Genomic DNA, 14,106 nt, shown 5'->3' with positions numbered 1-14,106 from the left:
CCCTTTGTTGTTGCTACGATGCTGGCCAGGGATCTGCCTGAGCTTAAGTACACCAGGTCACCAGGTCACCAGTTCACCAGGTTACTAGTGCCATCTTCTTGAGAATTAGGGAATTAATCCAATCTGGAATGAGCCCTGGGCATTAACAGGGCTCTGTTCCAATGCTGGATTACACAGAGAAAAGATAGTACCCATACTGTACCATCAAACCCTCGAATTTCTACAATAAAGAGAGATTCGATTCCCTTAGATTAAATGATCGGACACAACAAACGTTGCATGTCAAAGCTGTTATAGTCTAGAAAGCCAGTTGGCGAAGGATCTAACTGGAGTCAATCTTTACTTTTAGAAGCATTTATTTACACAGATATAGTTTATAAGCACGCACCTCCTAACACAACAACCACAGATGAAGTCACTGCCTACTTATAAGGACACAAATGAATACCCAGCTAATGCACACTGCCTATAGTTAAACACAATTAATATACAATTAACAAATGCCAAAGATTCAAGCAATCGCCATGACGTGTTCACCGTGGGAAGGGCCATTCTCCCAGTGCTATTCAGGGAAGGGATGACTTGTGGGAGATTTCATGGCTAATGACTCCATCTTGATTGCTTATCTTACCCCTGAACCATCACTCCAGTATGGCCATTTCATCCACCAGATTGGCCATAGAGTGGACTATGAAGATTCTGGATTTTAACTAGCCTGACCCAACAGGTGCCGAGTGGTGGGTGGCAGTGGAAGTGGTGGGGGGAATGGGACTGTCATTGGCAAGGTGCAAGAAACCTTCGGATTTAGATACATGATGTGGAGCTTTAACACCATGCGCGACTGTGATATCACTGGCTGGTTCTCACCCAGAAGCTGGTCAGATTGGCAGTCTGGCGGAAGCGGCAAGCCGAGGTAGACTCGGTGGAGGTTGGGAGGTTGGTAGTTGCAGGAGAGGGTGTTGGTGTGGGAGGAGTTACCCAGGGGAGGGAGGAGATTGCAGCGGGGACAATCTAACCTGGTGGTGGGTGGGGAAGGGGAAGGGCAAAGTGTTCCTGGGGGAAGGGAGTGGGGTTTGAGTGAGCTAAATGATAAAGGCGGAGGTGGCCTGGTGATGGGATCAATCGCAAAATCCTGGAGGAGGGAGTGATCCCGAGGATGGGGTGGGGAGTGTGGTGATCATGGACTTCCAAGGGGGGTGGTCAGATCTTGGGATATGGAGTGTGGCAATTGGGGGCCTCAGTCGATGTATCAGATCAGGGTGGTTAATTGAGGTGTGGGGCGCGGTGGAAAGGGGAGGAGCTCAGAGACCTGGGATGAATCAGAGGCCATGGGAGGGGAGGAGATCAGAGACCTGGGATGAATCAGAGGCCATGGGAGGGGAGGAGCTCAGAGACTTGGGCTGAATCAGAGACCATGGGAGGGGAAAATCAAAGGTTGCAGGGATGGCTGAGTGGTCTGGGGAGGGACAGAGACCTGATGGGGAAACAAACAGAATTTAAATGACCGAAGGTCACTAATTAAGCAAATTAAGATTGAAGACAAATGTTATGAAGATTGACAAGTATAATTACAGAGAATGGAGGCCATGTGACCCAGCTAGATTACACTTCTGTTGAAACAATTGCCCTAACCCCAGTCACAGCATCTAATTGTCACTTGAAAGACTCCAGATGTTTTGCTTCCTCTACTCCATCTTGAAAAGCATTCGAGATAATGATGATCCATCATGTGACAGGGTACCTTCTGACAAAAATCTTGCACTGGCTTTTGACCAGTTTGTATCTCTGTCTCCCTGTCCCTTTGTGTTAGCTTGAAATGGCGCTGAGAGTTAGCCTGCTCTATTCCACAAAGGGAGCAATGCGGACACGATATGCATCCAAACTGACAAGTTCAAGGCTGGACCAAAGTTGGGCCTCTTGTGGGCTAGTGTCTGGCACTAATCACACCCTCGCAGGCAGGTTTCCTATTTTAAGTGGATTAATGTCAAGTCTGTTTTCTTGTCTGGAGTGGCCTGAGGTAAGTGCTGAGGGCAAAGGTGCTGCAATATCGGTGCAGTTGCAACTACTGTCGAACTACTTTCTTCATAAAAATTGTTCTGCGTCACAGCTGCAGCTATTTTCCTCTCGAAGTTGCTGGTTGCCTCACTCTCGTGCCCTGAATCTTCGGTATTTTGGCACAGAGAAAATAAGCTGATGGGTGAATTAAAACAATGGCGTCACACATAATTTGACTGGCAGGCATTAATTGGAATTCACATCAGTATTCATGTTGTTGAAGGAGTTAGTTTAAGAGAATTAGAAAGGAAATTCAACTCACCGCTGCCTGTCCTGTGCTTGTAAAATGGCTGCTGGGCCTCCATAATTGATGTTATATTCTGTCACCCCTGACCTGGATGGCTGTGTGCTAAACAATGTATTGGTTCGGGTAATTTGTAATCACCCAGGACATCCGCTTAACACAGGCATTTGGCTCTCCAACAGGCAAATAAAATATCACCAGTTGTAAGTGTAGGGCATTTCCAGTTCTCATTATTGTGGCCCTAAGAGGAGCAGAAGAGTTCGTCATGGACCCATGGGCCCACAACAGCCTCCACCTGCTGACAGCCCATTTGAAACACTCACCCCACCCCCCTCAACGGCCTCCACGCCTGCACCTAAGATTTCTCCTGGGTTTGGCTGCCAGCATGTTGCATTGGAAAATTATCCTGTTATGATGAGCAATGGCGTAAAGATGAAACATGGCTATGTCCATCGTCGCCTTAGCATGTTACTGTTCTGTGGGAATTGGAAAGCATTTTCCAACCTTATTTTGTACTGGCCAAACATCCCAAAGACAAATAGGAAAGAAAATGTATGTTCCAGAAGCAAGAAGAAACGCTAAGGTTGACCTAAAGGCAGCCACTGATTAATCAATGGCGTGTTTCAATATACACAAAACAGCGGATGAAGTGTACTTTTATGCTTGTTTCTACATTATGTTTGCTGGTCATAATTTGTATTTGGCTAGTTATAAAAGATTTTGTAATTAGAGCTCTCTCAATCTTTAGATCTTTTGCGTTAACATAAGCAGTTCTGAAGAATCAGAGTGGAAAGCTATCTATATGATTGGATACTGCGCATTTTGAATGTGTAGGTTTTGATTCAACAATACAAACAGCAAAGCACCCTGTGGATGAAATATAGTTTACATTTAGATTAGTGCCGAGATTGGCATCCAATTATGGTGAGCACTGGGCTTAACGTTTAGTATCCAAGAGTTCAGTCTTGGTTCATTTATCATTTATTCATATAGATTTTAACAGCAAAGTCAGCAGAATGGACATTTTTCAACAACAACAGCTTTCATTTCTACAGAATACAACAACCCGAGGCACTCCGCAGGAACATAATCAGTAAAAGATTGACACCGAAACAAGGGAGGGTATCAGTACAGGGTGACTAAAGAGTATTAACAAATTGCCACAAGTATTAAGCTGGGTTTGAAAGGAGGAGAAAGAGGTGGGGAGCCTTGGGGGGATGGGGGGTGGGGGGGGGTGTTGAATTCCAGGCACCCCGCCCAACCCCGGAACCACGTCGGTGTGGAGCCAACATGCTCCATGCCAACCAGCCCCACCGTCATAAAGCGCTGCGGGGCGGGGCTAACGAGGGCCAAGTGGCCATTGGGTGCTGCTGGTCAATCGGGTTGGCTGGCCGCTCCATCAGCTCTTGGCAGTGCCAGGAAGGCGTCAGTGGCAGCTGCCGGGACAGCAGGTGAAGAAGGAGGTCAAAGCCCCTGGATCCCCGGAGCTGGTAAGTCCGGGTTCTTGGGCTGGGTGGGTTTGGGTAGGTTAGGGAGAGGGGCAGGGTGTGGGGGTGGGTTTAAGGGAGGGAGCGGGGAGGAAGGAAGGGGGTTCGACCTAAAGGGATTACCCCACAGTCAGTGACGGACAGCCCCCGGAGAGCGACCCTCCTCTCTCTTCCTTCCCACCCTTTAAGCATTTGATTTAAAAAAAAATTCAGGCTTCCCACTCCAACCTGCTGCACACACCAAATGATTTAATGGCGTTTTATTAGGGTCAATTGGCTTGATACCAAGCCTAATTGTCCCTTGATTAGACGTTTAAATATGCCAGGCAGGGTATCAATTTCTGTGCCAGAACGCCCCCCCCCTATATCATGGGGGCATCACAGGGGTTGGCAGGAAGGTGGTGGGATGAGCACCAGCCCTATTTTATATGCAACTCCACCCCCACCTCCACCCCCACCGTGGGAAACACATCTGCCGGGGACATGTAAGATTTAACCCAGGGAGTGGCCTGGCCATGGAGAGATTCACGAGGCTGAAGATTTTTAAAATGAGGTGTTGGTTGATGGATGGCCAACGTAGGTCAGTGAGCTTAAGGTGAATGGGAGAATGGCAACTGGTGCGGGTTAGGTTCCAGGCAACAGAGTTTTAGGTAAGGTCAAGTTAATGGAGAGTGGAAGATGAGAGGCCAGCCATGAGTCTGTTGGAAAAGTTAACATGGGCTCTGAAGATATTTTCAGCAGCAGCTGAAGTAGGGCTTTAGACAGGCAATATTATGGAGGTGGAATTAGGCAGTCTTTGTAATGGAGAGGGTAGGGAGTTGGCAGCTCAGCTCAAGGTCAAGCAGGACCCCAAGGTTGCAAACAGTTTAGTCCAGTCTGAGATGGTGGCCAGGGAGAGGAATGGAATCAATGGCTGGGGTAATGTAGTGACTGTAACTTTAAGGAATGTTGTAGCTGTAGCTTTAAGACTGTGTAGTATCACATGACTGTGTGAACGAATCAGCCCGAAGCGCTGGGGAACCTTGGTGGGGGGGAGTTTGTGTCTAGTTGTGGATCTTGATGGAAGCATGTAACTGCTGCTGAAGTCCTGTAAATAAAGTTCACTGTTTCTTGTGATAAACCTGTCTGGAAAACCAAGTCCATAACAACTAGTGATGAGGATAAATTGGTTCTGGTGCTGTCTCTCGCCCAGTGAATGTGAGGATCTTGTTTTAAACAGAAGAAAGGGAAAATATACTCACCAGGTGTGCCACTTTTTGGCAGGAGCGACCTCTTTGACTTGTCCACAGAGGATTGGAGTCAATATATAGAATGCCTCAGTTTCTTTCTCCGAGCAAACAAAATAACAGTGGAAAGAAAAAAGAAAGCAATTCTCCTAAGTGTCTGTGGGAGTAAAATTTATAATTTGATCTGCAGTTTGATGGTCCTGAACTCTCCCGATTCGAAGACCTTCTACAAATTGGTAGGCCTTGTAAAGGGTCATTTTCAACCCAAACTCTCCGTAATTATGCAGATATTCAAATTTAATATGAGAGTAGGAGCCCCGGGAGAGACCATAGCAACATACGTAGTGAAGTTGGAACAGCTAAACTGAACATTGTGACTTCAGGGAGAGTCTAAACGATCTGTTAAGGGGTGGTTCGGTCTGCAGTGCGCACGATGATGCCATTCAACGACTGTTATTCACTGAAGTAAATGTTGATGTTAAAAGAGTGTTGGAAACAGGCGCTTGCGATGGAACATGCTGAGTGGGATTCGCAGGCCTTACAGGGTGTACAAAATGGCGCCGTTTTCCACTTGGGGCGGGAACAGACTGCTGGATGTGTCGCAAAAACCTGGGAGTCAGCCGTGAAGCGGGAAACAGTCCCTGCTACCTGAAAATTAAAAAAAATATACAGGCAGCAGCTTATGGAGATGGTGGTGTAGTGGTATTGTCACTAGACTAGTACTCCACATACCCAGGGAGCAGTGATTGGAACCACGTCCACAAACATTCACTCCCTCCACGACCAACGCGCAATGGCAGCAGTGTGTAGCATCTACAAGATGCACTGCAGCAATTCACCAAGGCTCCTTAGACAGCATCTTCGAAACTCACAACTACTACCACCTAGAAGGACAAGGGCAGCAGATAAATGGGAAACACCACCACCTGGAAGTTCCCCTCCAAGTCACTCACCATCCTGACTTGGAAATATATTGGCCGTTCCTTCACTGTCGCTGGGTCAAAATCCTGGAACTCCCTCCCTAACAGCACCATGGATGTACCTACACCACATGGACTGCAGCGGTTCAAGAAGGCAGCTCACCCACCACCTTCTCAAGGGCAAATAGGGATGGGCAATGAATGCTGGCCCAGCCAGCAATGCCCACATACCGTGAATGAATTAAAAAAAATATACCCAGGGTAATGCTCTGGGGAGCTGTGTTTGAATCCCACCTCAGCAGATGGTGAAATTTGAATTCAATAAAGTATCTGAAATTAATCAATTGTCATAAAAACCCATCTGGTTCCCTAATGTCTTTCAGGGAAGGAGATCTGTCATCCTGACATGTGACTCCAGACCCAGCATTGTGGTAGACTCTGAAATGCCGCTCAGTTCTCAAGGGCAACTACGGTTGGTCAATAAATGCTGTCCCAGCCAACAATGCCCGTATTCCATGAACGAATAAAAAAAAAGCAGCAAATCTGAAAATGAATTGTTATCGATGTGGAAGTAACCCTATCCCTGAAACTTGATGTTTTAAAGAGGTGAGTGCCATATTGTCATAATTACGATGTTTATTCTCTATTTATTGTGAAAGTAGGGAAGAAAGAGCCAATCACTATTACTCTGCAGGTCAATGGAAAACCTTTGATTATGGAAGTGGATACCAGTGCATCAACCACTGTATTGGGAGAACACGCATTAAATATTTAAACTAGGGTACTCGACAATTGAACATGGAGCAGACTTCAGCCCAGTTGAAAACATATACTGGTGGAGCCTTACATGTTAAAATTATTACCATGGTACCTGTTTATTACAAGCACCAGACAGCAGAACTCTCTGTGACTGTAGTGAAAGATGAAGGACCAAGCCATCTAGATCAAAATTGGTTGAGGGAAATGAACCTTGATTGGCCAGTGGGATTTCAAAAGGAAGCAGGAAAAGTTCCTGAGTTGGGAAAGGAACAAGGCAAGGTACTTCAGAAAGATCATGGAGAGTCCAAGGACCACAACTGGATGAAAAAGGAGTGTGTAGCCATTCAGCAACCTGAGGAAATGGAGATTGTCTGAAACAATGACATAGAAGAACAGCAGACGAGACTAAAGGAGACTCTGCTGAATTACAGAGTTCAAGATGAAGCGAGTGAGCTTCACAAAGAAAAGGGAAAACTGTTGAAAGACCTTTACACACTACAAGGATCCCTCAGGTCAGCGTAAAATAACATCAAGTCCATAACAGGTATTTAATGGGTAAAGGGACAATGGCTTCTGTTTCTCCAATGTCTGATGGAGGAATTTTTGGCTCTTGCAACATTGGATGTTGGATAAGCAGACTGACAGCACAAGCAGTGTCAGGGTTGAGATAACTGGTGATGGCGATGTAAAGTCAGGTGTCAGTGTACATGTGGAACCTGATGTTCCGCCTCTGCATGATATTACCAAAGGTCAGCACGTAAATGGATAAAGCATCTTAGATCTGAAATGTCACAAGGTGCTTTACATGAATAGGTAGCTTGAAAATGCTGTCGTTGCTGCGCAGGTAATCATGATAGTACATGGCAAATGATCAGTAAATCTGTTTTTGATAGTGTTGGTTGAAGTAAAACTGTTTTCCATGAAATCAGGAGAATTCCTTATTTCCATTCAACAGCCAGGAAATTGGTTTAATCCATGCCAACCAGCCCCACGGAGTTGGGATGGGGCGCCACTGCCCCATCACTCTTGCCAATGGTATCCATGCTGGACCCCTCCCCCTGATATCAGACCCCATTCCTGGGATTGAGATTCAGAACCCTCCTACTAAATCAGGGAACACTCCTGCTAAATTGGGGATCAGACCCTGAGTGGGATCCTGACATCCCCCCACCTCCCCTCCCCACATTCCCACTTACCTAACCACAGTTTCCCTAACTTCTCCTGGGCTGCAGATCCCTCCACAGCATTTGCTATTCAATAGATTGGAACTTCATAACACAGAAAATCCCGGCTCCCAGGAATCCTGAACATAGCTTCTCGACAACAACAACTTTGATTTACATATCACCTTTAATGTATTAAAACATCTCTAGGTGCTTCCCATGGCTATTGTCAAACAAAAATTTGACACTGAGAAGAATATATTAAGGTAGGAGACCAAAAGCTTAGTCAATGGGGTAGGTTTTAAGGAGCGTCTTAAAGGGCAAGAGAGAGGTAGTGAGGTGGGAAGGTTTAAGGGGGAGTTCCAGAGCCTGGGCCTCAGCATCTGAAGGTTCAGCAATTTTAAGTGGGGATGTTCAAGAGCCAGAATTGGAGGCGTGCAGATACCTTGGAGAGTTGAGGAGCTGAAGGAGATTTCAGAGTTAGGGAGGAACAAGGCCAGGGAAAGGTTTAAAAATGAGGGTGAGATCTCTTCCCCAACTTCACACATCCCTTTCTAGTCAATATGGGGCCTTTTACTACAGGGTGGATAGCTAGATGGGCCGAATGGCTAGCTGCCCCAACCAAATATGGTAAGGGATGTAGTAATTGTAAGTTAAACCATTCCCTACCGTTATGTGGATCATGTGACCGTACAGGCGAATCAGCCCTAAGCGGGGGAATCTTAGGGGCGGAGCTTTTTTAACCTTGGCTTTGGAACAGGCAAGTAGTCTCATCTGGAGTCTGCAAATAAAGTTCACTGTTTCTCGCAAGAAACCCGTCCTGCTTGCCACGTTTATTACAACTGGTGACAAGGATGGGTTATCACCAACGCAGCAACTTGCTTCGCAACTGTGAGTATTCCGATATTTGAAGGGAAGAAAGAAATGAAGTATACTCACCAGAAAAGCCTCTCTTTGGCAGAATTGACTCATACGACTCATCTGTCGAGGACTGAAGACAGTACATAGGGCGATTAGGTTTCTACTTTGTAGGTAACAAAATAACGGCGGAGGAGAAGCAGACGGCTATTCTCCTAAGTGTCTCCGGGAGCAAAACCTATAACCTGATCCGTAGCTTGGCGGCTCCGAACACTCCAAATTTCAGATCCTTCACCGAGCTAGTGTGCCTCGTGAAAGGACCAGTTTCAACCTAAACTCCTCGTGATCGTGCAAAGATTCAAGTTTCAATCTCGAGTAAGGGCCCCCGGTGAGACAATCGAGTACATTGTGAAGTTAAAACAGTTAACAGAGCACTGAGACTTCAGTGATACTTTAAATGATATTTGCGGGGCCGTTTGGTCTAAACGACGATGCCATTGAGTGTTGTTTGCTTGCAGAAGTTGAGATAGACCTGAAGATAGCGCCATGGAGATAGCGCTAACGATGGAGAGGCTGAGAGGGACTCACAGGCTTTGCAGACTGTGCAACCTGGCGCCGTTCTGTAGTTAGGGTGGGAACCAGTCACCGGGCGTGGCAAGAAGACCATGGAGGCTACCACAAAACGGGACACAGTTCCTATCGCTAGAAAAATAAAAAGAAATACTGGAAGCAGCTCACCAGTAACCCAGAAGTTAAAGTGTTACCATTGTGGGGGAAATCATGCACCCGAAATCTGCAGATTTAATGAGGCAGAATGTCACTGCTGCCACAAAAAGGGCACGTTGTCAAACAGTGCAGGACTAGATCAAAGCAGCCATTCAGACATCAGGTCAAGTTAAATGAAATGCTCAAATAGATGAGCCAGAAGTTACTGGGTCAGACGTTTATTCCCTACACAATCTGAAGGCCAGGAATACTGAACCAATCACTCTTACACTTCAAGTAAATGTAAAGCACAGGAGCATCGACCACAGTGGTGGGAGAAAACATCTTTAAATACCTCGGTGAAGGTACCCAGCCACTGAGTTTGGAGAAAACCACTGCCCAGTTAAAAACATATACAGGAGAAGCAATACAGGTGAAAGGCATCACCTCTGTACCTGTATCCTACAGGTAACAGGCAGCCCAGCTGCCAATAATTGTGGTAACAGGAGAAGGACCTAGCTCTCTGGGCTGTGATTGGTTGAAGGAAATCAAACTAATTGGTCAAAACTTTTTCAGGTCAGGACAGGAGGGATTACTGAGTTGCTGAGACAGTATTACAGAGTATATTCCAAGGTGAGTCAGGGAAAATCAAAGGTTTACAAGTTAAAATATACGTGGACCCTGAAGCAACAGCCCGTTTTTTAAGGAAAGACCGGTGTCTACTGCTCTAAAGTAAAAGGTAGATGCGGAATTATGTTGTTTGGAGAAGTTAGACAGTCCAATTTTCTGAATGGGCAGCACCCATAGTCCCTGTGATGAAACTGGACCAAACCATTCACAATTAACTGTGAACAGGGCTGTGAAATTAGACAAATACCCAATCCCAAAGACTGAAGATCTGTATGCTAAACTTGCAGGAGGAAGGTCCCACACTAAGCTGGACCTGAGTCATGCGTATCCACAGCTGGAGCTGGACAACACAACAAACAGTTATGTCACCGTAAATACACACAAGGGCCTGCACCAATATACACGCCCACCCTTCAGTGTGTCATCTGCCTGTGCCATATTCCAAAGAACCATGGAAAGCTTACTACAAGGACTTCCCAAGTTACAATGTACCTGGACAACATCCTAATCACAGGATCCACAGAAGCAGAATATGAGGCGAATCTGGAAAAGGTTCTGAAGAGATTTTTGGAGGCTGATGTTCTTTTTAAAAAAATAAAAGTGCACCTACCGAGCAAAGGAAGTTACATACCTGGGTCATCGAGTGGATGTCCAATGGATGCATCCATTAGAGGAGAAAATCAAGGCAATCAAGGGGACGCTCTCTCCTACTAACATCACGGAGCTCAAGTCTTTTTCTGGCATGGTAAACTATTACGGTCGATTTTTGCCAAATCTATCCACGGTGTTAGCTCCTTTATGCTTATTATCGAAGAGGAACCACTGATGGTCCTCGAAGGCACAGCAAGCGGAAGCTTTCAGAAGAGTTAAGGAGGTTTTACGTTTGTTCTGTCAGCTAGTGCACTATGACCCATCTAAGGAATTGATACTCACTTGTGATGCATCTCCCTACGGAGTGGGAGCAGTGTTGTCACACAAGATGGAGGATGGATCTGAAAGACCGATAGGATATGTATCCAGAACCCTTTCTGCAGCCAAGAAAGGGTACTCGCAAATTGAAAAAGAGAGATTATCTATCGTATTTGGAGTAAAAAAGTTCCGTCAATATTTGCACGGTGGACACTTCATCAGAGTGCAGATCACAAACCGCTGTTAGGATTGTTTAGTGAAGGTAAGGCAATCACACCAATAACTTCTGCTAGAATTCAAAGATGGGCTTTAATTTTGTCGGTATACAGGTGCACTTTTATGCACCGTCTGGGTGTACATATAGCAAATGTAGACACCCTCAGTTGTGTCCCTTTGCCAGATAGTATTACACAAGTACCAGTACCTCAAGAGGTAGTACTTGCGTTGAATTTCCTGGACTCCTCACCAGTCAGCGTGAGACAGATAAAGAATTGGGCAAATTGGGATTGAATTTTAGCAAGAATCCATCCTTGGAGAATTAAAACCATTCTTTGTACGTAGACTTGAACTGAGTTGTCAAGATGGTATCTTGTTATGGGAAGGAAGAGTCATTATCCCTGCTCAAGGAAGAAACCATGACTGGAAGAACTTCATAGTGCACATCCTGGTATTTTGAAAATGAAGATGCTCCTATGATGCTAAATCTGGTGGCCCGATATAGACAGTGATATCGGATGGAATTTTCCCAGAATTGCACCAAGTGCAGTAGTGGGCGGGTAAAATGGAGTCCTACCCGCCGATGATAATGGTGGGTTTTCACATCGTATTGTCCCGAGCCCACCTCATTATTTATTCACGCCCGCGAAACACGGCGTTTCCATAGCGGGCGGGCTCTCATTCACTCTCCAGTCATCGCCCCGCTGTTGCATCACGCCGGCCACCATCTTGAAAAGGCAGCCACCAGCAAAGAGCTCATCGCCACCAGCTCACTGCCGGTGTCTGAGAGACATGGCCAGCAAAAGAAAAATAGCTGCAGCACGCCCCCGCCTCCCCTGCTTCAACGTCAGGTCCCTCGGGCAACTGCCAGAAGCCCTGGAGGCCCGCCGGGATGTGTTCTACCCCCGCTCTGGGCACCAAAGTCACCAGCCCGGCTTGGGAGGCGGTGGCAGCAGTGGTCAGCGCCAACACCCTGCAGAGGAGGACAGGCACCCAGTGCCGCAAGAGGATGAATGATCTCCTCCGTCACTGTTCTCATCGCTCCCAACTTACACACTCACAAACCCATCACACACCCACAGGGCCCTCACTCACTGCCAGTGCAAGGCACATCACCATTCACTCTCTCACACTTACCGCCATTGTCCTCATTGTACCCATGGGACCACTCACCACCCACACAGGCCAGGCATACTTTTTATCTGGCCCGGCAGGAGTCCTGATACACTCTCCCCATCTCTATCCATGTAGGACAAACTGGCTCACAACAGGAGGGAAAGGTGGAGAGATGCCGGAGATCAAAGTTCTGACAGAATTTGAAAACAAGAGTCATCCAGCTGGCCAGCGATGACCAGAACCGGTCCTGTGCTGATGGTGAGGTTGGTGCTGCTCTACCAAGTGAGGATCCAACAATGCAACATCCATCAGACAACCGCATGCTGTCAGTGATGTGTCCTGTTTCACAGGCCACTGCCAAACACTAATTATCTTCCTTTGCTTCCGCAGGCACATCTGCCAAACAGTCAACAGAGTCCATGGCCCAGGGCCTCCAATCAAGCCCCAAAGAAATCTCTGAAGAGGAATCTGAAGACACTCTCCCTGAAGTCCCATCACAGCCTCACCCACACCCTCCACCAGCGCAGAGACACACACCTCGGTGGGACCTAGCTTTAGAGTAGCCTCGGAGTCAGAATCTGGTGAGCACATCGCACTGTCTGATCCACAGCAAGTGGAGGCAGGGACTTCCCAGGTTCCCTGGGATTTATCACTCAGAGGACTGCTGGAGGCCAGAATGCTGCTGAGTCTGAGTCAGGTGACGAGCCTCTGGACTCGGTCATGTCACAGTTGCTGCAGCTGCAAAGGCAAGTTCGGGAACATCAGGAAGGGATGTCTGCTGCACTCCTCAGGTTGCAAGGCACAATGGAGAAGTCCGTCCGCCTTCAGGCTGAGATGATAGCGCCGGCATTGCCAATGCACCGAGATAAACACTGGCAGGATGGCAGCCACCATAGAGACCTTGGCCTAGGACGTTGCTCCTGCGCGGCTGTGTGGGTTTAACTCCATCGCTGAAACCATTGTTGCCCTCCAACAGTGGGTATGCAAGAGGGGTGCTGGGCAGCTCAATCTCACTCCAGCTACCCCTTCCGCTCATGGAGTCAGCCAGGGGCCCTCGGGCACTCATAGGGAGGAGGATCAGCAGGTGCTCACTCCGGGGCCATCCACCTGGGTGACTCTGGGAGTGACCGGCCCATCTGAATCTCTTCTTCCTTGCACCTCGCTGCTCCAGCTTCACAGGTCGAGGAGGGTGTCACGGCCACACAGCAGGAGCCTGAAAGCAGGCCGGGGCCCACCAAGTCTCGGCCCTCCAGAGGACGCCTGCCAAAGCCATCACAGACAGGGCGTCCCAGTCAGCAGGCTGCCCCCACCTCTGGGAGCACAAAGATGTAGCGGCAGAGTTAGGAAAGTTAGGTAAGAGTAGTTGCACAACCTGGCCATGGGTATTGGTCCCTTTTACATGCTGTTCACTATTGTCAATAAACTCCCAAGAATGTCTCCCTGCCTCTGGCTCCTTGTTCTGATGAGCAGTGTTCATGTCACTCAGATGTGAAACCTTTCTGCACAAGATAAAGGCAGGTGTCTCAGTCCAGGGCCTCTTCCCTGTGTCTGTGCAGCCTTCAGACCAAAGTGATGGTCCAGCCTCTTACTCCCTGGACTCATTACTGATGCCTGCACCTCGACAGTGCTGGTCATTGCTGCCAGAATGTAATGGGCAGAATCACAGAGTTCCCTCATTCTCTCTGTGTGCTCACAGCATCTTTAAGCTGGGGCTGGCCCCCTCACACCAGCATCTGTGACCAGTGATGCTGTGCACCAGCTCCTGAAGGGCTGAGGTGCTGAAGGCGGACACTGCATCAGATGGGTCTAAAGTTTCAT

This window comes from Carcharodon carcharias, chromosome 10 (assembly GCF_017639515.1).
Source record: "Carcharodon carcharias isolate sCarCar2 chromosome 10, sCarCar2.pri, whole genome shotgun sequence".
NCBI classification, from domain to species: Eukaryota; Metazoa; Chordata; class Chondrichthyes; order Lamniformes; family Lamnidae; genus Carcharodon; species Carcharodon carcharias.
Note: the sequence above shows the minus strand (reverse complement) of the source record.